The sequence below is a fragment of the Gymnodraco acuticeps genome, unplaced genomic scaffold (genome assembly GCF_902827175.1).
Source record: "Gymnodraco acuticeps unplaced genomic scaffold, fGymAcu1.1, whole genome shotgun sequence".
NCBI classification, from domain to species: domain Eukaryota; kingdom Metazoa; phylum Chordata; class Actinopteri; order Perciformes; family Bathydraconidae; genus Gymnodraco; species Gymnodraco acuticeps.
This window is the reverse complement of record NW_022992351.1, coordinates 10,119,405-10,142,301: the sequence shown is the minus strand read 5'-3', so window position 1 is coordinate 10,142,301 and position 22,897 is coordinate 10,119,405. Positions and strand designations below refer to the sequence as shown.

The window sequence follows — 22,897 nt, the reverse complement described above, 5'->3', positions numbered from 1 at the left end:
ATACTACTTGGCATACCCACAGAAAGAAGAGGTAGGTAAATAAATAAATTAAAGCTTGTCTTACCATTTCGCTGTACTTCAGTGAGATATTATCTCTGTTAAACTGGATGGATAAGTCTTTCTCTCATACTCTCTCCAGCTTTTAGCACTGGTGCTATGAATAAACAAAAAGCAGTTAGTTTTATATAATTCAATGGTTATATTAATTAGTAGAAGACCTAAGTTAAGATAGGCATGTATGCACATAATTCATGAGAGGATAACTCAATTTCCAGTACTTGGGTAGTTGTATGGTAATAAGTGGACCGAATGTTCTCGTAAAATATCAAATTAGACATTTATAATACCCCCCTCCCCCTAGATATGGCCATTCTGAACATTTTGAGCACCTCAGAAAATCTGTAGCTCAAACGGTTTAGAAGATACAGCTATATCGGAAGTAGCACTTCCGATGAAAAGGGGCGTGGTCATTTAAAAAAGGGCATGGTAATTTTGGGGCTTTTTGTCCCGGATAGAGATTTTGGCACACATCCCAAGTTGTTCAGTGGGGTCATATTAGTCTAGAACAATTGAGATATTCTCTCCTAAATTAAGTGCATACATATCTAACCCAGGTCCTAGACTACACGGCAGCGTTGCGTTGAAGCTTGCCGGTGGGCGTGTCTGGCGTGCGACCAATCACATTCATCTCCCGCCCCGGACACACAAGCACGCGGTTTGATTGGCTAGAGCTTGTACTGGCACATGATTTGATTGGCTGGCGCTTCCGTTGACGCTTGAAAGTTGAACTTTTCTCAACTTTCAGCGCGAGCAACAGAGGCAAAGCGACGCGACGGAACTACAATGCAGTTCGGCAAAGCGTGACATCACCCCATTCAAAGTGAATGGGAAGAGTCTCCGTTGAAGGGCTCAGTGCTCTGACATATTTTGTTCACATTATATATGCTCCGGTTAGGCAATATTATAAGGAATCATTCTGTAAACTTTCATTGTTATGCGGATGATACTCAACTATATTTATCAATCAGGCCTGATGAAATTAATCATCTAAATAAAATTCAAGACTGCCTCAAGGACTTAAAAACGTGGATGACCTTCAACTTTTTGATGTTAAACACGACCAAAACTGAAGTTATTGTACTTGGCCCGAAGAATCTACGAAACAAATTATCTAAGGATATACTAACTATGGATGGCATTAATTTGGCCTCCAGTGAGACTGTAAGGAATCTTGGTGTTATATTTGATCAGGATTTATCCTTTAACGCCCACATAAAATCAATTTCAAGGACCGCCTACTTCCATCTACGTAACATTGCAAAGATCAGGCATATCTTGCCTCAAAACGATGCAGAGAAACTAGTCCATACATTTGTTACTTCAAGGCTGGATTATTGTAACTCTTTATTATCAGGGTGTACCAAGAAGTCAGTCAAGTCGCTTCAGCTGATTGAAAATGCTGCAGCTCGTGTACTAACCAGATTTAGGAAAAGGGACCACATTACTCCTGTTCTGGCTGCCTTACACTGGCTCCCTATAGAACACATGATATAATTTAAAATTATTCTTCTCGCCTACAAAGCCCTTAATGGGCAGGCGCCATCTTACCTTAAAGAACTCATTATACCCTACTGTCCTACTAGGGCATTGCGTTCCAAGAATGCAGGGTTGTTGGTTGTTCCTAGAGTCTCTAAAAGTACAATGGGAGCCAGAGCCTTTTCTTATCAAGCTCCACATTTGTGGAATCAGCTTCCAGTTTGTGTTCGGGCGGCAGACACCCTATCCGTTTTTAAGAGTGCGCTTAAGACCTTCGTTTTTGATAAAGCTTATAGTTAGGGCTGATTCGATTCAGCCCCTAGTTTTGCTGATATAGGCTTAGTTTGTCGGGGGACATCTTACTTCTTCCTTCTCTCTGTCTATAAAGGCGCGTTTCCACTGCAGCGGGTAGCCCCGTTTAAGCGTCCTTAACCGTCCTCAAGCGGCCAGGCCGGTTTTTGGTGGCGTTTCCATATAGCCTAGTACCGGCCAGCGGGTACTTTTTCCGGCCTCATAAAATCGTGGTTCCCTCAGACCAGGGCCAGGGCTGAACTAGTGACGTCAACACTCTCGACTGCTGATTGGTCAGAGAGAATCGTCACAAGATTGCGCGCGAGTTCATCCCTAGCGTCGCATATATATCTAGAAGCAAGTTTGCAGCATTTTTATAAACAGCATTTTGTAAACGGATGAGCTACAAAAATGGCTACGTCTAATAAGAAAAGCACACCGTGGTCGACCGAGGAGGTGACGACGTTCCTACATCTCATTGGGGATGATCAAATCCAGCGGGAGCTCGACGGAACAACTCGAAATGTGAACAAAAACAAAGCCGATCGCCCCGCCTACACTGCGTTGCTACCCCAGGTCCTAAACTGTAATGGAAATGCGCCACGGCCTGGGCCGGCCAGCGAGGCAGCCCGAGGACGCTTAGGGACGCTTAAACGGGTTACCCCGCTGCAGTGGAAACGCGCCATAACTGTGTACTCTCATGTTCCGATTAACCCAGCTTCCCCAAATTTCTTTCTTTTTGGTGTCTATATACGCCGGGATCCGGAGTCATGGATGATCCTGCGGTCCTGTGTCCTGCATTGCGAGCCCTGGATCTTGAATCGTGGCTGTGGTCCTGGATCATAGGTCCTGGATGGATATCCTCGTGGATTCATCTTCCTATTATACACACATGCATTTCCTAACATTTGGACTACCTATGTTGCAAATGTATTATCTTTTCAATTTACACACGGCATCTATTGCACGTCTGTCCGTCCTGGGAGAGGGATCCCTCCTCTGATGCTCTCCCTGAGGTTTCTCCCATTTTTCCCTTTAAAACTGTGGGTTTTCTTCGGAAGTTTTTCCTTGTACGATGTGAGGGTCTAAGGACAGAGGGTGTCATATTGTCATACTGATATTCTGTACAAACTGTGAAGTCCACTGAGACAAATGTAACATATAAATAAACATTGATTGATTGATTGATTGAAGCATGCGACGCTGCCGTGTGGACGTACCGTTATATATGTTTAGTACAACCCACTCTCTTCAGTCTGCGTACAAATGACACGACTTTACACATTGGAAATGCGTGCAATAGATACGCAGAAGTCCGATTTTGCGTGCATATGATACACTTCCCATTGAGTTGTGATGCCGAGTATTGCGTGCATAATGATACTCCCACGTTACGTTTGTTATAAACGTATCTTAAATACGTTTATTTTCTACATATCTTTGCCATTTATTGTCTTGCTTATAATAATGATAATAGTCATTTGTAAATATCATTTTAGAACACACATTTGAAATCAAGAATCGGGCTCGATATATGGTTAAATTAAAATCAGTAGGCGAGGCTGTAATTTTGCCAGCTGTTACTCTCATGAGCGAGGCAGAAAATAATAGTTTTAACATGCCAAAAAGCTGCTGTGTCGTTTATTGCACCTCAAACATTAAACCAATCCAGAGTTACGTGTTTCTGTACTTCCTCTAAGACAGTCTTTCTTAAAGAGTGGTCCGCGGACCACTGGTGGTCCGCGAGCGACCCCAAGTGGTCCGCGAGTATATTAGTAAAATGCCACATTTGAAATTCATATGTATTATAAGTTTAAAGTGTTTCTCAAACTGTTAAACAATTACTAGTATAGAGTGTATCATAGATGTAGCGTAGGTACGTACGTACGTTTGTTTTACGTCTTATGTCATAAATGATCTGCGCGGTCAATTTGAGCGGTCAACTAAAAAAAATAAACAAAAGAACAGTCAACTGACAAGATGGATCGATGGCTAAAGACAGGGTCAGTTAAAAGAAAATTAAATGAAAAATCGGATGCGACAATCAAGGTGCATCGTCCTGATGCAGGTGATTCAGCAGCAAGCTTTTGTGTGCGTTACTGTGTCCCAGGAGAGTGGTTCACTGTCTAACAACCACCCGGCTGAAAGCTGTGAAACTCGGCTTGAATGCAGAAAGTCCAGCGCTAAAGTGAAGAGAAAATATCACAGCGACTACATCAAATTTGGCTTTTTTTGGACTGGAGATGAAGAGGATCCCAATCCACAATGTGTTTTGTGCTACGAGTCGTTGGCGAACGAGGCTATGAAACCTGCCAAGCTCAAGCGACATTTTGAAAGTAAACACAAGGATTACATTGGGAAACCTTTGGGAGTTTTTGAGAGAAAACTTGATGAATTTAAGAAACACATGACGAAGGCGCCCTCACAGTTTTTTGTACCGGGGGTAAATGACGACGCTGAAGTTGGCTTCCGATTCAGAGCATCCGATTCGGCAGTTAACGGGGAAATTAAAGGGATAGTGGAAATCCGCGAATTTTGGGTTTAACTTATGTATTTTTATTAAAAATAAGCATAATAAACAATTTTTTTTAATTTCATGCGCCTAGTTTCATTTTATTTTCAATTTTACTGCGCCCTCTCAATGAAACGAAATACTTCGGGAATCGTCGGGAATCTTCGGGTGATGACGAGAGCATAGGAAGACGGGCACAAACAATGGCGGACATTCAATAGCATTTGCATGTGAATAGCCGACCTTTATTATGGTGAATAGATGTGTTTTGTATGGCTGTAGTGCGACAGCAAATGCAGAGAATGGCGTATCGACGCATGCGTTTCCAAGAAACCCAGCCATTCGTCGTCAGTGGGTGAAATTTGTTCAGATAACACGGGCAAACTTCACGGAGCCGAAGCTGACGAGTAATTCGGCAGTCGTGTGCTCCCGTCATTTTACTGACGATTGTTTCGAGAATATGATGATTGATTATCAGTAAAAAATTCTACGTAACACAACGACATTGGATTAACCTTGAGATGCGTTTTTATTCCGTTGAACACAACTTTTGATCACAAATCAAAAAAGGTAAGACGTAATTATTGTAATATTTTTGGAACCGGATGTTGTTTACTTTCTCTTTTCTGGCTGATAGCTCCAGGAATTCGAGGTCTTACAGTGATGACATTACACCTGTGGAGTCTCAGCTTTAAATCGTATATCTTGTTTGTGCAGTTAAGATAGTAATAAGGGCATTTCTACCGTGTGTTGTGTGTAAAAAAGCGTTAGCATTAGTTAGCATTGTTTCGCTCAATGCTAATTCAAAGGCTTGGTATTACTCTTGTGTTTTTTCTAGCTAACAATTGTTCTTATTGTCAGTTAGCGGAGTTTCTTACCTTTAAAAGGGTATGAAACATTAATAGTTTCATAAATGTTAAGAAGCCCTGAGACATGTGAGAGAAAAAAAACTGTGGGGACCTTCGGGCTGGTAAACAATGATTAATATTTGTAAAGGCTACAGGTGATCTTAAGATGCGTGAGCTATGCTTAGGGACCTACCAGTCAAGATTATTTGTGCGTAGGGGTGCATCATCTGGCGCCTGGTCCTGGTCATCCTCGCCATTGCCCATGCCCTGAACCATCACCTCGGGCTCGGGCTCGAACAAATAAGGACGTAATGGTCCATCGTCTGGCTCAATATTGTCACCATCGTCGCTTACTGAACCGGATTCAGATTCAGTTCCTAAAACGACATTTTCGTAGGAAAGCCGAGAGGATGTTTCTGACTCGCTATCATCACTGGATACCTCGTACAATCCTTCTTCTTTGTCTGGTATATTTGCCCTTCCACGTTCATTCTGCATAGACGCCATGGTTTGTTATCGTATCGTCTTCCTAAGTTTTCGTCACTTCCGGTTTGGCTGGGTCGAACATTTCGTTTCTAAAAAACTTCGGGGAAGCTGCAATAAAGTGCTTCTAACATGCGTAAGGCAATTATTATATTTTTTTAATCAGGTGTGATTGTTTTGGTACGTAATTATGCTTGTATATAAGTTAAAACGAAACTATTTGAGGTTCCATTTCCACCATCCCTTTAAGGGACATTTCATTTACAGCGCTGAACGAACAATCCTCCGTGTTTGAACCTCTTAAATCGCTTCATAGCCGATTTATTTGGCCTGGATTATCCCAGAGAGTCTAAAGATTCTTTATAACACAGTTTGAGATTTGTGAAACCTTTATTATATTTGTGAAAATACAAACAAGGGAGATTTCAGTGCTTTTTTCGCATCCTGACCACATTAGACCAGGTCCTGATCTAAAACCACTAGACCTAGACTCATCAAATCTGGACTGGATTATCCCAGAGAGTCTAAAGATTCTTTATAACCCAGTTTGAGATTTGTGAAACCCTTATTCTATTTGTGAAAATACAAAAAAGGAGATTTCACTGCTTTTTTCGCATCATGACCACATTAGACCAGGTCCTGATCTGAAACCACTAGACCTATACACTCATCAAATCTCTCTGGATTATTCCAGAGGGTCTAAAGATTCTTTATAACACAGTTTCAGATTTGTGAAACCTTTATTCTATTTGTGAAAATACAAACAAGGGAGATTTAAGTGCTTTTTTTTTACATGTAGACCACATTAGACCAGGTCCTGATCTGATTCACTCATGATTGATTATGGGAATATCATTGAGATGCAAGGTTGTCGTGGGGTTTTTCAAATACTCTCCAAAGAGTTTTCAAACTCACATTACTCAGTGCAAGAAATGCTGTCGGAGCAAGAACAAGAAAGTGATCATGTTGACTTGGTATCTCCCAAAAATTGCATATTTTAATGAGTTTCAAGATGTGATGAAGAAATGGTTAGCCAGAGCTGCCTCCTTTGAGCATGTGCCTCCTTCTGACCATGGCTCATATACTGCACATATGTCAAGTCCACATAAAGCAATATCAGTGGGCATGATAAGCAAAAAAGGTAAAAGTTCTAGTGGCAGCAATAAATCTTCAACAGCTTCATCAGTAAGAAGAAAGGCAGAGGCAGAGAGAGCTGCGCTCAGATCACGCGCTGCTGCCTTATCACAGAAACACTCACTTGAAAAACAAGAAGCTGACCTGGAAGCAATGAAAGCCAATATCAGAGCTAAAATGGAAAAGCTTGAGCTTCAAACTGATATTGATGCTGCAACAGCCACAATTAAAACATTGGAAGCTTCTGAGGATGATGACTCTGATCCTGGCCCTTATGTGGGAGAGGAGCAGTATGACACGGGTCAGCCAGATGAAAATGATGATTTCCAGGATGAAGAGAACCAAGGAAATCCTGTGGAGAAGGACAATAAAAAGAGTTTCATATACTCAAATTCAATGAACTCAAATCATGCAGCCCCTAGTGGTCATGTCCAAGTATTACAACCAGGGCCCACAACAAGGATAGCAGCATCAGCACAGCAGCATCACTCCATCCAAGTCAGACAAAGCTCTCGTACAGAAAGCAATGACTTTATTCAAGTAATGCAGCGGCAAAACGAAATCACTGAAATGCTAATGAAGGAGCAACGCTTAACATTACTCCCATCCAGAGAAATACCCATCTTTAAAGGAGATCCATTACAGTACCTTTCATTCATCAGAATGTTCGAGCATACAATAGAAGATACAACTGACAATTACAAAGACAGGCTGTTCTTTGTAGAGCAGTATACAGAAGGCCAAGCTAAAGACTTGGTCAAAAGTTGCCAATACATGGATTCTAAAAAGGGCTTTTTGGAAGCCAAAAGACTGCTCCAAGAGAACTATGGACATCAACTCTTAATCGCAGCAGCTTGTTTGGACAAAATGTTGAACTGGAATGCCATCAAGAGTGAAAATAGAAAAGCATTGCATTCTTATGCTATCTTTCTTCGTGGATGTTGCAACACAATGGAAGATGTTGAGTTTTTGGATGAAATGAATAGCACATCAAACATGAGAAATGTGATCATGAAACTCCCATTTAAACTTAGGGAAAAGTGGAGAACAACTGCATATGCATATTATGAACACAATAAGACAAGAGCAAAGTTTCCAATATTGGTCGACTTCATTGAAAAGCATGCACGCATTGTATCAGACCCCATGTTTGGAGACATACAGGATGTCATGCCAAAAAGGGATATTAAAGTGTACAAGTCACCCAGCAATAAGCCTGCTCATGGTTATAAGGGAAGTAGTTTTGTTACTGTGACAAGCCCAGGAGTTAAGGAAGAGCAAAAACCTTTCCAAAACATCAACTCAGACCATAAAGGCATTACTGTTCAGAAGCGCTGTGTATTTTGTGCAGGAGAACACACCTCTGAAACATGTAAGATGAACAAAACATCTCACAATGACAAAATCGACTGCTTAAAAGCACAAGGAATTTGCTTTGGCTGTCTAACGAAAGGACATCTAAGCAAAGACTGTCAGAAAAGAATGAAATGTGAAGTTTGTTCAATGAAACATCCAACAATATTGCACATCTACAAGAAAAGGATTGTACAAAAAGACAATTCTGATAAATACACCCAAGCAACTTCTGTAAGCAGTGCATTAGTCTCTTTAAATGGCAGAAACCACACTGTCCACGGTGGTCAACAAACCCTACCAATTATCCCAGTTCAAATCAAGTTGTCAAACTCGAACCAGACTGTGCAGACTTACGCATTTATGGATCAGGGAAGCACTGCAAATTTCTGTACTGAAGCCCTTCAACAAGATTTGCATGCCAAAGCCAAGAGAACAAAAATTCTCTTAAAAACAATGGGTCAGGAGAAAATGACACTTCCTTTGTCAAAGGTCTTGAAGTGAGTTGCATCGAAGGCAATGATTTTTATCAGCTGCCTAAAGTCTACACACAAGAGGAATTCCTGCTGGAAAAGAGCACATTCCCACTCAAGAGACCATACATAAATGGAAATATCTAAGAGAAATTAAGTTGCCTGAATTGGATTGTGAAATCGGGTTGCTTATAGGAACAAATGCACCAAAGCGAATGGAGCCGTGGAAAATAATAAACAGTCAAAATGGAGGACCTTTTGCTGTTAAGACAGTCCTAGGTTGGGCTGTGAATGGACTGAATCAGGAAACCACTGAATCTGAGAATACTTCATGTGCTGTTGTTAATCGGATATCAGTGACAGATTTAGGTGAGCTGCTGGTGCAGCAATACAATCATGACTTTCCAGAGAAAGGTTGTGATGAGAAGAAAGAGATGTCAGTTGAAGACAAACAATTTTTAAAGATCATGTCAGATTCAGCTCAAATCAAAGATGGACATTATCAGCTTGAACTTCCATTCAAACAGAAGAATATCATGATGCTAAACAATCGCAAACTTGCAGAGCAGAGAGCAGAATCATTAAAAAGGAAATTCAAAAGGAACAAAGTTTTCCATGATGAATATAAAACATTCTTGGAGGCTGTGATAGCAAAAGGTCACGCTCAGCTACTGCCCCAAGAGCAGCTCAAACCCACATCATGGGGTTCATCACCCAAAGAAGGGCAAGATTTGTGTAGTGTTCGATTGTTCCACATCTTATCAAGGATATTCATTAAATTACAAGCTTATTCAGGGTCCCAATCTTACCAACATGCTACTTGGTGTGCTCATTCGATTCAGACAAGAACAGATAGCTTTCATGGCTGATGTGGAGGGGATGTACCATCAGGTCAAGGTGGCTCCTGCCGATCAAGATTATCTTCGCTTTCTTTGGTGGCCAGGAGGAGATGTCAGTTTACCTCTCGCCCAGTACAGGATGACAGTACATCTATTTGGTGCCACTTCATCAGCAAGTTGTGCAACCTATGCTCTCACTAAAACCGCTGAAGACAACAAAGATGATTTCTCTGCAGAAGCTGTTGACACTGTCGGAAGAAATGTCTATGTTGATGACTGCTTAAAATCTGTCGCTTCTGCTGATCAAGCTGTGAAGTTATGTGAAGAACTCAAGGATCTTTGTGCAAAGGGAGGATTTAATCTGACAAAGTGGACAAGCAACAGTAAAACTGTGCTGGCATCCATCCTAAAGAGTGAAAAACCCAAAGAGGTAAAAAACCTGGACTTAGAGACCCAAGACAATCTTCCAATAGAAAGAGCCCAAGGGATACAGTGGCATGTGGAGGAAGATGTTTTCAAGTTTCAAGTCTGCTTAAAATCTCAACCAGCCACAAGGAGAGGCATCCTTTCAACAGTCTGCTCTGTGTATGACCCACTTGGATTTCTTTCACCATTTATCTTCACTGCAAAGCATGTCTTACAAGAGTTGTGCAAACTCAATTGTGGGTGGGACGAAGAAATCCCGGAGGCTCTCAAGAAACAGTGGCAAAGATGGCTCATGGGATTAAAGCAGATAGAAAGCTTCAAGATTGATCGATGTATCAAACCAAAGAATTGTGGACAAATAAAATCTGCACAATTGCACCATTTCAGTGATGCAAGCGAGATTGGTTACGGTGTTGTCACCTACCTTAAGATGACAAATGAAGATGAAGACATTCACATATCCTTCATGTCAGGAAAGTCACGTGTCGTGCCTCTGAAAAAAGTCACTGTCCCAAGATTGGAGCTTACAGCAGCAGTACTGGCAGTACGCATGGACAAGATGATCAGAACCGAGCTGCAAATCCCATTATGCAAATCTGTCTTCTGGACTGACAGTACATCTGTTCTGAGATACATCATGAATGAAACGCTAAGGTTTCAGACATTTGTAGCCAACAGAATAAGTCTGATCAGAGAAGCAACAGCAACATCACAGTGGAAATACATCAACACTAAACTGAATCCAGCAGATGATGCATCTCGAGGATTGGCAGCAGAATCGTTCTTGAAATGTGAGACTTGGATAAATGGTCCATTGTTTCTGAAAGAACCTGAAGACAAATGGCCTCAGTTTCCGGACGCACTTAAACTGGTCAATGACAGCTATCCTGATGATCCAGAGGTGAAGAAGGACAAATTCAACGTGAACCCAACCATTGCAACTGACCTAAATGCCACAAGCAAGCTAGTGCATCACTACTCTGATTGGAGGAAACTGAAAAGAGCAGTTGCATGGTTCCTTCAAGTAAAACATCTCTTGCTGCTGTCAAGTAAGAAGAGGAAGGAAGTTACTTCTACTCAAGCAAAAGAACCAAATCGAATAAAGCTGATTGAGAAGGAGATGAGTGTTTAAAGACTCTATGAGAGGTCTCACACTCTCTAAGGATAACTTGGATAAGGCTGAAGGAGCATTGTTGTGTTTCTGTCAAAAACAGTCTTTTCCAGAGGAAGTGGAAACTTTGAAAAGGGGAAAACCTATCAAAGGAAGTAGCACACTGTATAAATTGGATCCAGTGTACGAGAATGAACTGATAAAGGTTGGAGGAAGGCTAAATAAAATGGCAATGCCTGAGGAAGCAAAGCACCCAACCATTCTTGGAAAACACCACCATGTCTCTAAAACCATACTTCGAGATATTCATCAACAAGTTGGTCACAGTGGAAGGAATCATATGTTATCCAGGTTAAGACAAAAATACTGGATACCATGTGCCAATGCATTAGCCAGAAAAATAATATCTGAATGTACCGTGTGCAGACGCATGCATGGAAATGCAGGAGAACAAAAAATGTCAGATCTGCCAAAAGACAGAATTACACCAGACCTACCACCATTCACATATGTTGGAGTGGATTACTTTGGCCCACTGGAAGTGAGAAGAGGACAAAGCATTGTGAAACGATATGGAGTTATCTTTACCTGTCTAACAACCAGAGCGGTGCACTTGGAAGTAGCTCATTCGTTAGATACAGATTCATGCATTAATGCAGACGTTTCATCAGCAGAAGAGGACAAGTATTGGAGATGAGGTCAGACAATGGGACTAATTTCGTTGCCACTGAAAGAGAGCTGAAGGAATCTATAAAAGAGTGGAATCTGAGCAAAATAGAACAAGCCCTCCAGCAAAAGGATGTGAAATGGACCTTCAATCCTCCTTACGGAGCACATCATTGCGGAGTATGGGAAAGACTAATCCGACTTGTAAAGAAAATTCTGCTATCCATCACAAAGCAACAAACACTTGATGACGAAAGCCTTTCAACAGTTCTGTGTGAAGTTGAAGGAATTCTCAACAGCCGACCAATAACTACAGTGTCAAATGATCCAAATGACTTGGAACCTCTCACACCAAACCATTTGCTGCAGCTCAAGGTCAAACCTTCGTTGCCCCCAGGCTTATTCCATCAGCAAGATACATGCTCAAGACGCCACAGGCGACAAGTGCAGTACATAGCTAATTTGTTTTGGACCAGATGGATCAAAGAATATCTACCACTTTTGCAAGAAAGACAGCAATGGAATCGCATTAAAAGGAACTTCATACCTGGAGACATCGTATTAATCATGGATTCAAATGCACCTCGTGGATCCTGGTTAATGGCAAGAGTTATGGAGACGCATCCTGGATCTGGAGGACTGATTCGGAGTGTTCTTCTTAAGACAAAAACCAACACACTGAAAAGACCAATAAGCAAAATATGCCTACTGGTGCCTGCCTTAGAATAAGGAAATAACTGAAGATGGACAATTAAGACACCCTGTCTATCTCAAATAGAATATGAAGACTGACTTTGTCTGGCTCTTTTTGAATTTGTGTTTATTGTTATTAAAGATGCCCATAACAATAGGGGCCGGTATGTTAGAGCCAGTATTTTTGATTTGATAAGAAAGGCCACCTAATTGTGACGTCTGTAGTCAATGCGCTATAAAGGACTACAATTCCCACGGCGCCTGTGCTAATGATGGGCAACCTGTTGAGAGACGCCGTCGAGGAACAGTTTTTAACCGTACTCAATCGTACTCGTAACCGTACATACAAACCGTACAAGTACCCTTTAAGTTGTGAAGTTATCAAGAAAGAAAGAATACCTAAGTTGTGTTGTTTTATTTGAGTTTTGCCTATTTCCTTTGAATATTGTAAAGGCCTATTTTTCTTTGTTGCATGTGCAAAAGTTTGTTACTTTATTTTGAGCAAACACATCGCAACATCTTCTAAACCATCAGAGGCCAAGCAACACTTCAAACTGTGAGTACTTTAAGGAAAGAAACGAGTTAGAACTGTCTGTTTAAGGCGTCTAGTGGCTTGGTGGAAAAACAAAGGAAGGAAGCCACGACAAGTGTTCTCTGTTCGCTGTGTTCTCTGCTCGCTGTGCTGGTTGTGCGGCTGGCGGTGCTGCGTCATGTGCGCAAAGCAGCCGCTGCTGGCATTATTCATACTACGCAGGATCCTATCTCTGGAACCCATTGGTCGATTTGGGTGATTGACACCTTTTTTGAAACTTTAGAGCCAATATAATCGATGGGGAGTTAGTAAACCCCGCTAAACACTTACGTCAAGGAGAGAGAGGCTTGCGTAAACAGCACGTGAGACAGTCGGAGCCCCGGACTTCAAAACTTTATACCTACTCTGCGGCCATGAATGTAATGATGGATTATCAGCAACAATTCTAAAGTGACTAAGAGACATTGGATTAACCTTGAGCAACGTTTTTATTCCCTTGAACACGACTTTTGATCACAAAACAGCAACGGTAAGACATAATTATTGTTATGGTTTAGAACACTGTTGTTGTTTTCTTGCTCTGTTCTGGCTGATAGCTCAGTGAGTTCGTGTCCTACAGTGATGATACTTATATCAAAATAATCTGTGGAGTATCAGCTTTCAGATGATATGTATGTTTGTGCATAACATATTAAGTTTTAAAGATCGTTTTTTCACTAAGGGCTAACGCTTCTTGTGAGACTTGTGTTTTGTTTCGGTAAAAATGGCTCATATCGTCAGGTTGCTGAGTTTTTTCCCGTTATTTGAGTATAAGACATTCATAGGTTTTTAAATATTAAGAAGCCCCCATACTATGGAGCTATTTCAGGGTCATAAGTTTTGATCAATCAAACAAATACAATTTATTTGAAAGTCCAAGTTTTCATCCTGAACTTTGAAAAATACAATGTTTTTTCAAAACAAAAAAAAGTATTTGAAATAATTTTTCAGGTTGAATATTATTTTGATTCAGTTCAGCAATTTGTTTGAATAAAATATTTATTTTCCTATTTCACTTTTATACATATTTTGATATTTGAATATTTTATTTTTTCAGTTTCAGATCTTTTTTTTTCGCTTTCAGATCTTTTTTTTTCGCCTTCAGATCTTTTTTTTTCGCTTTCAGACTTTTGACCCTGATATTGCTTCGGGGGGCGGGGCTTACCAAAGAGTAGTTTGGTATCCTGAGTGACAGCCCTCCCTCTGTCATGATGCCTTCATGGATGTTAGGTAGCGCAAGAAAACAACTACACACTTTCTATACACAATACTCCCATGATTGGTGGTAAACAAAACTGATACCAGCGTCAAAGTTCCGTTAAGCGAGCTGTTGAGCATCGTAGTTGGCAAAAATTGCGGTATAAGAGCAATAAACTGTGCTAGAATGTGAAATTACGTATCCGCAATGAAGCGTTGTCCTTCCCCACTTCCACGTAGCTCCATGAACGCAGCATAGTATTGGCTTGGCTTTTGCGATCGCGTCAGGTCCACCTGCTGGCTCCATGGCTGTCACCAGCACACAGGTAAGAAATATTAACTTTTTTCCATTCATGGTCTTAGAAGTTATCCAAGAGCATGATTATAATATTATAGCGACATACATAAAAGGAAGGCAGGCCTTTTGAGGTGGGGAATGAATGTGGCAACGCGGGAAACTAACCATGGCATTGAGGCTACTCATGTAGGCTATGCTATTAGCTATAGTCAGTGCAAGTGAATTTCCCTTATGTTGATAGAGTCCAGCTCATGTGTTTCTCAATCTGTTTTTGCCAGAGTGGCGACCGTAATTCATCTGTGGCTGCAGCAGCACACACTTTAATAACCGTGCTCACACAGCACCTCTCTTTAAATGATTGGTAATAACTTACATTATGTTTTGATTTGATCACCTATTTATAGAGTTTGTTTACAAAGCATAATTGTTGCAGTCATTTTCTTTGCACATGTCCTTAACGATAGTTGTCATGCTGTTTATTATTTGAACATGAACTAATCCAGTGCAATATGGTAAATTGATGTTTGTCAATTCTAGGAGCAACTGAAAAGGGACTTTCTTCAGAGACTACTGACTAGAATTTCCCAGATCACGCAAAGACTGCCCTTAGATGTTGACTATTTGCAGTTTGCAGTGGACCAGGAGATGGCTATTTTTAGGTCGCTATCAGGCCAGGTTGATATGCCACAGGATGTTATCAATGCTTTGACTGAGCTGTCAAGGCTTGTCAATATTGAAGACATCTCTAATCAGACCCCTCATCAGGTGCCAGTAATGCAAGGAGAAATGGGACGACCAAAATATGTTGTCTGTCCTCAGCAACTACAAGGCTTAATAGAAGACTTGTCCCTACCAGTGTCGGCCATAGCAACACTTCTGGGTGTATCTGAGAAGACAGTCAAAAGGCGCATGCATGAAAATGGCCTTTCCATAAAACAGTCCTACAGTACCCTAACTGATGATGAACTAGACAATTTGGTTCGGTCAGTTAAGGCCAGGACACCACATGTAGGATATCGAATGATGAAAGGAATCCTGAAGGCCATGGGTCACCGTGTGCAATGGAAGAGAGTGTCTTCATCAATGCATCGTGTTGATTCTGTGGGTGTACTCACAAGAATGGCAAGGATGGGGTGTGTTGCAAGAAGGACATATTCTGTTCAGGGTCCTCTGCACTTGGTACACATCGACACAAATCATAAACTCATCAGGTACGCCACACATTTGATGTTTACATGCTATTTACAATAAAGGATAATAGAGTACAAATTAAAAAAGTTATGTTTTAAAATGCCCTGTCACAGTTGTTTGCATAATAAATAACAGACACTAAAAGTGATTTTGTGTTGTTTTTCAAAGATATGGTCTTGTTGTTTTTGGAGGGATTGATGGCTTCTCACGGAAGGTAATTTTGTTTTCACAAATAACGATTATTTATAAGTCAGATAATGACAGTTATTGGTTAATAACTAAACCTGATGCATGATTTACAGTTCCTTTCAAAATATCTATATTTTTAGTTTGTATCCATCTTAAACCTTGTAGCAAGAATGTCTGGTGTTGGTTTTTAAACACATTTAGAGATCTGCTTTTATTTATTCTGCTTAATAATTTTCTCTGCTGCAGATCATGTACCTGGGTGCTGCCACTAATAATAAAGCATCGACTTCACTTGACTTCTTCTTGGAGCGTGTGCAAAAGTATGGCTTTCCATTAAGGTAAGGCCAACATTAGGTGTGGCTCCCTGTTGTACTCTTTAGTAATTTGGGCCTTATCTGTCATTAAAAGATGCATAATGGTTTGTATAACACTTACAATGATCAATGTTTTGATCACTGAAATGACCCGAGAATTATTCACGACCGAGTCAGGAAGTAACTACGACTCTCGAAATAAATCTGACTGAAACCAACCTCAATCTGTCCAAAGCCCTATTGATGATAAAATATATCGTATAGAATACTTGATGACTAAGTCACCTTCTGTCTCTTCAAACAAACCATGTTTAGGATTATTTCCATTATACCATTACATATTCATTTTTGACCTGTCTTTAAAAAACGATAATAATAAAAATAACTTGCCTATTTTCTTCTACATTAAGAAATCTTAAAAATGCCATGTCATAACTTTTTGTAATGTTTTATTTCATGTGTGTGATTCATCTTTTTAAGAGTAAGCGCCGACCAAGGAGTGGAAAATGTTGGCATAGCGCGATGCATGTTCACTAGGGGTGTAACGGTACACGTACCCGTACCGAAATTATTCGGTACGGGCCCTTCGGTTCGGTACAGGTGTGTACCGAACGAATATAACGTTAAACGTAAAAAATTGAGAACGTGAACAACTTTTTGGAAGTAATCTCAGGTGCTGCGTCGCAGCATTCAGAGTAATTTGCTCACATTGGGTTCAACGCGTCATAGAGCGAGCAAGTCATTTAATTGGATGAGAGGCATACTTGAGAGCTGGTCAGAGGGATGCGTTCAAATGTAGATAGTAATTTGAGGAAATGTCGAAAATTAATGGCGAACGCAGATAAAGTTGAGCTCGAAAATCCTCCAGCATCATTGAAGTCTCCGGTTTGAGAACATTTTGGTTTCGCAGTTACGTACAAGGATGAATGACAAAGACAGGTGGACCGAACCAATGCTGTTTGTCGGCATTGTTCAACTAAAATTGGTTACGCGGCTGGCAATACATCAAGCTAGCACACTGATTTGAAAAGGCATCACCCGAACGTGAATATCACCGGTACCAAAAGAAAACAGACTGAAGTGCAAACCCAACTCCCGCTCGTATGTTAGCCTCCACCACTCGCAGAGAGTTCAGACCGAGCCAAAGCTATTACAAACACCAAATATCCTTATGTTGCCATGTTAGCAAAGCGCTACCTGGCTGTATCTGCTACCTCTGTCCCTAGAGAGAGGGTGTCCTCCACAGCAGGAGACATTGTTAGTGCCAGCAGATCTGCCCTTTCAGCAAGCAATGTGGACAAGTTCATCTTTCTTTAAAAAAACATGAAAATACAATGACAAGCAAGTCCTAATGTCAAGCTGGCTGCTTAGGTGCTAGTACAGTACAGTTCAAATACAGATTATTTCAGTTCATCGAAATGCTGCACCTTAATGGTTATTTTATTATATTTTGTATTTATTTGAGTGAATACATTATTCACAGTTTAATAATAATACCATATATATATATATATATGTTTTATTTTGTGAAAAAAAATTCTGCTGTACCGAAAACGTACCGAACCGAACCGTGACCAAAAAACCGAGGTACGTACCGAACCGAAATGTTTGTGAACCGTTACACCCCTAATGTTCACTATAAGGGGCTGTGGAAGGGGTGCACAATCAAAAGGTACATTCTTTGAAGTAATGTCAAACAATGACAAACACAAAGCCATAATTAGTGAATATACTGTGCTTTGTCCAATTTGATGATTTTTATTTTAACAGAATCGAACGTTTGTGGCGAGATGTTTGGATGGCTGTTTCAAATGTGCACTACGAGGTTCTTCACAGCCTCGAGGATGAGGGTGTTCTAGATCCGTCTGATAGCATCCACATGTTCTGTGCCCAGCATGTTTTCTTCCGCGTCTTCAGAGGGATCTCAATGTCTTCAGGATGGGTTGGGATAATCACCCTCTAAGGACAGAGCGAAATTTGTCCCCACACCAACTGTGGACAATGGGACTCCTCCATAATCCTATTGATGTTCCAGACCTTGCAGAGGTACTCATTACATGTTTATTTCAAGCAAAATTGTATCAACATAATTTTGGCCAGTGTTCTCAAACTATTTAAACTAAAATATATTAGACCAAAGTATTGTGCTTAAAACAGCTTAACAAAATTTAAAGGAACTCCATTAAACTTATATTATGAAAGAAATTGGCATTGCCACTGTATGTTCACTGTTCATTACATTAGTATTGAACCTTTGGGCTAGGAAAACATTATATTTGTCATGTTTCAATGGAATTTACAATCACTAGCATCAAATAAATGAAAGATAGATATTTTTCTATAAAATTGCATAAAACTTGGTTACTAATGTAAAATGCAAAGCATGGGACTGCACTTGAAATGCATTTTGTAAGACCTCAATCACCTCTTTTGATAGGTGTACCGTTGAAAAGGCAAAAAAGTGTTTTGTTTTTATTCTTTACATTCTCTAGTGTTTGTGGTGCTTAAAGTTATTCTTGGTCCCCTAAAATCCATGACTGATATTTAATTTTTATCAAGGAAATGGAGGATGCAGATCTTGATTTCAACACTTCCAGTGAGCCAGATGAGACCAGTCCTGGAGTGATTCTCCCACCTGTTGAAAGTCCCCTCAGTGAGCAGGATATGGCAGGACTTTTGGCCAATATTGATGTTACAAGACCATCTGGGTCCGACGGCTGAGACATTTATTTAGCTGTATTGAACCATGTACTAAATCATGCATCCTAAATGCAAACATGTTTCAAGGGTTTAACCATTTAGACATTGTGACGGCCCCAGAGCCTGTGTGCAGGTGTGTTTCAGGTCTTACGGTGGGGTGGAGCTGAAGAGGCCAATCGGCGCGATCGCGGACACCTGGCCGGAGCTGAGGTGCTATTAAGCCCAGCTGCCCGGAGTCACATGGCGGCCCTGACTCTCTCCAAGCCGGCCGCAGGAGGAGTAACACGGCGATCCTCTCCCCTCGTCCATCCATCTTGTACTTTATACTGAACAACCGCAATAAATGTGCCGTGGTTTTTGGAAACTCGTGTACGTCTTGTCATCTTTCCGTTGTGGTCTACGAGCCAGTCATAACAACATCAACACCTTTAAACCCTTAACATTTTATTATATTCCATATCACAGTTCTGGGTAGCAACATGTTATATCAATTTGTTTGTTTTTCTTTAAGAAATGTTTAACCGAGTGGTGTAGTGATGACGTATTTGTGTAGTTCGACCCGGAAGTAAGCTGCAAGGGTTCCCTCGACAAAAAGCAATGGGATATCCTACAGTATGGAGAAATCCCACTGCTTTTTTGTTGAGGGAACCCTTGCAGCTTACTTCCGGGTCAGCCTACAAAAACACGTCATCACTGCACCACTCTATTGCTGCCATTACATTGTTTTTTAAGATTACTTGACTGGAAGCAGTCAATGCTAAACCTGTGAAGTGAAGTGACGTACTTCCAGTTCAACATGAAAACATTCCCAGTTAAACATGCAAAAACAAATCTCTAAATAAAAAGATAAAACACTGGCATGTAATTTATGTTAGAATAAATAGAATGGTTTTGAATAATAGATGAGTCAAATCTACGTCACTTTACAGCCCCGCCCACTTTTGGGGAAACCAACGCTGTCATTTTAACGGCGATCAAGCCTGAAGCCACAGAGCTCTTCTGTTACTGTCCTTTCTTCTTAGAGGAAGTACAGAAACACGTAACTCTGGATTTGTTTGAATGTTTGAGGTGCAATAAACGACAGCAGATTTTTGGCATGTTAAAACTATTATTTTCTGCCTCGCTCATGAGAGTAACAGCTGGCGAAATTACAGCCTTGCCTACTGATTTTAATTTAACCATATATCGAGCCTGATTCTCGATTTCAAATGTGTGCTCTAAAATGATATTTATAAATGACTTGACAAGACTGAGCTGCTTTTCCTTCCGGGAAAAGATTGTCCCACTCTTGACCTGACTATCAACATCGGCACCTCTGTTGTTTCCCCGACTCAGACAGCAAGCAATCTGGGTGTGATCCTAGATAATAACCTGTCCTTCACTGCAAACATCGCTGCTACAACCCGTTGCTGCAGATACACGCTTTATAACATCAGGAGGATGCGTCCCCAGCTGACCCAGAAAGCCACGCAGGTTCTGGTCCAGGCTCTCGTCATCTCACGCCTAGACTACTGCAACTCCCTCCTGGCTGGTCTACCTACATGTGCCTTCCGACCTCTGCATCTCACCCAGAATGCAGCTGCTCGTTTGGTCTTCAACCTTCCTAAATTCTCCCACACCACTCCGCTCCTCCGCTCCCTTCACTGGCTTCCGGTAACTGCTAGAATCCACTTCAAGACACTGGTACTTGCTTACCATGCTGCGAATGGATCTGGCCCTTCCTACATCCAGGACATGGTTAAACTGTACACCCCAGCACATGCACTACGCTCTGCATCAGCCAAACGACTCGCTGCGCCCTCGCTGCGAAGGGGACCCAAGTTCCCATCAGCAAAAACACGTGGGTTTGCTGTCCTGGCTCCAAGATGGTGGAATGAGCTCCCCATTGACATCAGGACAGCAGAAAGCTTACACACCTTCCGGCGCAGACTGAAAACTCATCTCTTTCGACTCCACTTCGAGCGATAGAACTATTAACAAAGCACTTATATACTAATAAAGGACTGGCTTATCTAAAGCCAGTTGAGTAGCACTTGAAATGTTTGGCTCTATGAAACCTGATGTACTTATATGATTCTGTTTTCTTCAAGGTTGTGTCTTCCTGGTCGAATGTACTTATTGTAAGTCGCTTTGGATAAAAGCGTCAGCTAAATGCAATGTAATGTAATTATCATTATTATAAGCAAGACAATAAATGGCAAAGATATGTAGAACATAAATGTATTTAAGATACGTTCATAACAAACGTGACGTGGGAGAAAATGTGTTTCTAGAAGATATGTAGAAAATAAACATATTTGAGATACGTTCATAACAAACATGACGTGGGAGAAAATATGTTTCTAGAAGATATGTAGAAAATAAATGTGTTTGATATACGTTCATAACAAACGTAACGTGGGAGTATCATATGCACGCAAAACTCGGCCTCAGATCTCAATGGGAATGGTTAGCGTATCATTATGCACGCAAAATCGGACTTCTGCATATCTATTGCACGCATTTCCAATGTGTAAAGTTGTGTCATTGGTACGCAGACTGAAGAGAGTGGGTTGGTTTAGTAGGTTGTGGAAGTGCGATCCAAAACATTAGTTGATCTTCTTTATTCGTATTTATTATTTTGATATTTATTTAAAAAAATGTTTTTATTGGTTTTTAAGTTGAATTATACTTAAAGTTGAGGGTATTCAACTGTTAAAAACATACTGTTCAAATTTCAATGAATAATCGTATTTAATAATCGTGGTATCAATATTGACCAAAAATAATCGTGATTATGATTTTTACCATAATGGAGCAGCCCTAGTTATAATAATAACAATACTTTTCTTTTTTACCCTGCCCTGTAAGCAAGTGTATCTAAAGGATATGTGCTTTTGAATTTGCTGCATTACTGCAGTCAGTGTGATTACAAACAGTCATGGTTTCTGAATGAAATGCAGAAAAGAAAAATCAATCATCCAGTGCTGGACAGTGGCTTTGGTCAACCTTCTTGACTATGACTAATGGCTATTCTACAACTAAACTTTGTAGCAGCTAATCACCAAAACCAAATGTTTAATCATGTGTTCTGGAGCGCTCTTCCATTCAAGCCTAAAACCCAGCGAGCGCTCCCTGTGGATCGGCCTCAGCAGCCTCCACTGGGCTCGAGAGGGGCATTGTGTGTGGCACCATCTGCTTGACTATGCAGAGGTGCATTAGAAGGGATTTCTAAGCCATAACACTTTTGGTTGTACTCAGGCACTTTGGTTTAGTGCCATTTGGACACTTACGGCCCGTCTACACTACAGGCATCAAAAAATCTTGAAGCTGGGCGTGTCTGAGGCTTGGCGATTTCTCGCGACCAACAACAATCACATGAATCTTCCGCCCCCGACATACAAAGCAATAGCAATATTAAAACGAAGTAAACTGGATATAAAATCCCCAAACAGACGAAAACCTACCAGTTTCATCCACTGTCTCTGCCACCTCCCTCCATGCCTGGTTCCTCCGGTTTGTATCCCGGTAAATAGTTCTGGTCGTAAAGAACCGGGTGATTTGCTACCGTAATTTCTCGTTTGGAATATGAGGAAATGAACTGTGGTCTGGCTCTCCCAGCTTGCACGCGGTTTGATTGGCTAGCGCTTGTACTGGCGGGATTTGCATAAACGGGATTTGATTGGCTGATGCCAGCTTCGAGCAAGCATCGAGCCTCAAAAGTTGAACATTGCTCAACTTTTGATGCTCGCGATGCTTGCAAAGCCACGCTCCGCTCCCCACAATGCAGTTCGGCGAAGATTCAAAATCAACTACGTCACCCCATTCAAGTGAATGGGCGAAGCGTTGAAAGCATTTTTCGATGCCTGTAGTGTAGACGGGCCGTTAGATGTTGTGAAGCCACAAATATCAACATGTTAACATTGAGTCCGAAAAAACGGTATGTGCAACATATCTTTCGAACTTATAATACCACTCATACAGCTCAGGTAAAAATGAAGAGACAGCTTAAAATTGTTCTTAAATCTGCTATGTATAGCATTAGCAGCCATTCCATTCCAGTGTCGGTTGAATTCCAACACAGAGAAATGTT

At 40.9% G+C, this 22,897-nt stretch overlaps 1 protein-coding gene across 1 annotated transcript in view; it reads right to left on the bottom strand.

The window, feature by feature from the left end:
- LOC117542109 overlaps nucleotides 1-22,378 on the bottom strand; it is a 30,374-nt gene extending 7,996 nt beyond the window's left edge. The window contains exons 1-2 of the mRNA XM_034209591.1: nucleotides 22,272-22,378; nucleotides 65-154 (exon numbers count right to left, since the gene is read on the bottom strand). The gene's annotated coding sequence lies outside the window, so the exon portion shown is untranslated. The remainder of the gene's footprint in view (nucleotides 1-64; nucleotides 155-22,271) is intronic.
- Nucleotides 22,379-22,897: the final 519 nt, after the last annotated feature.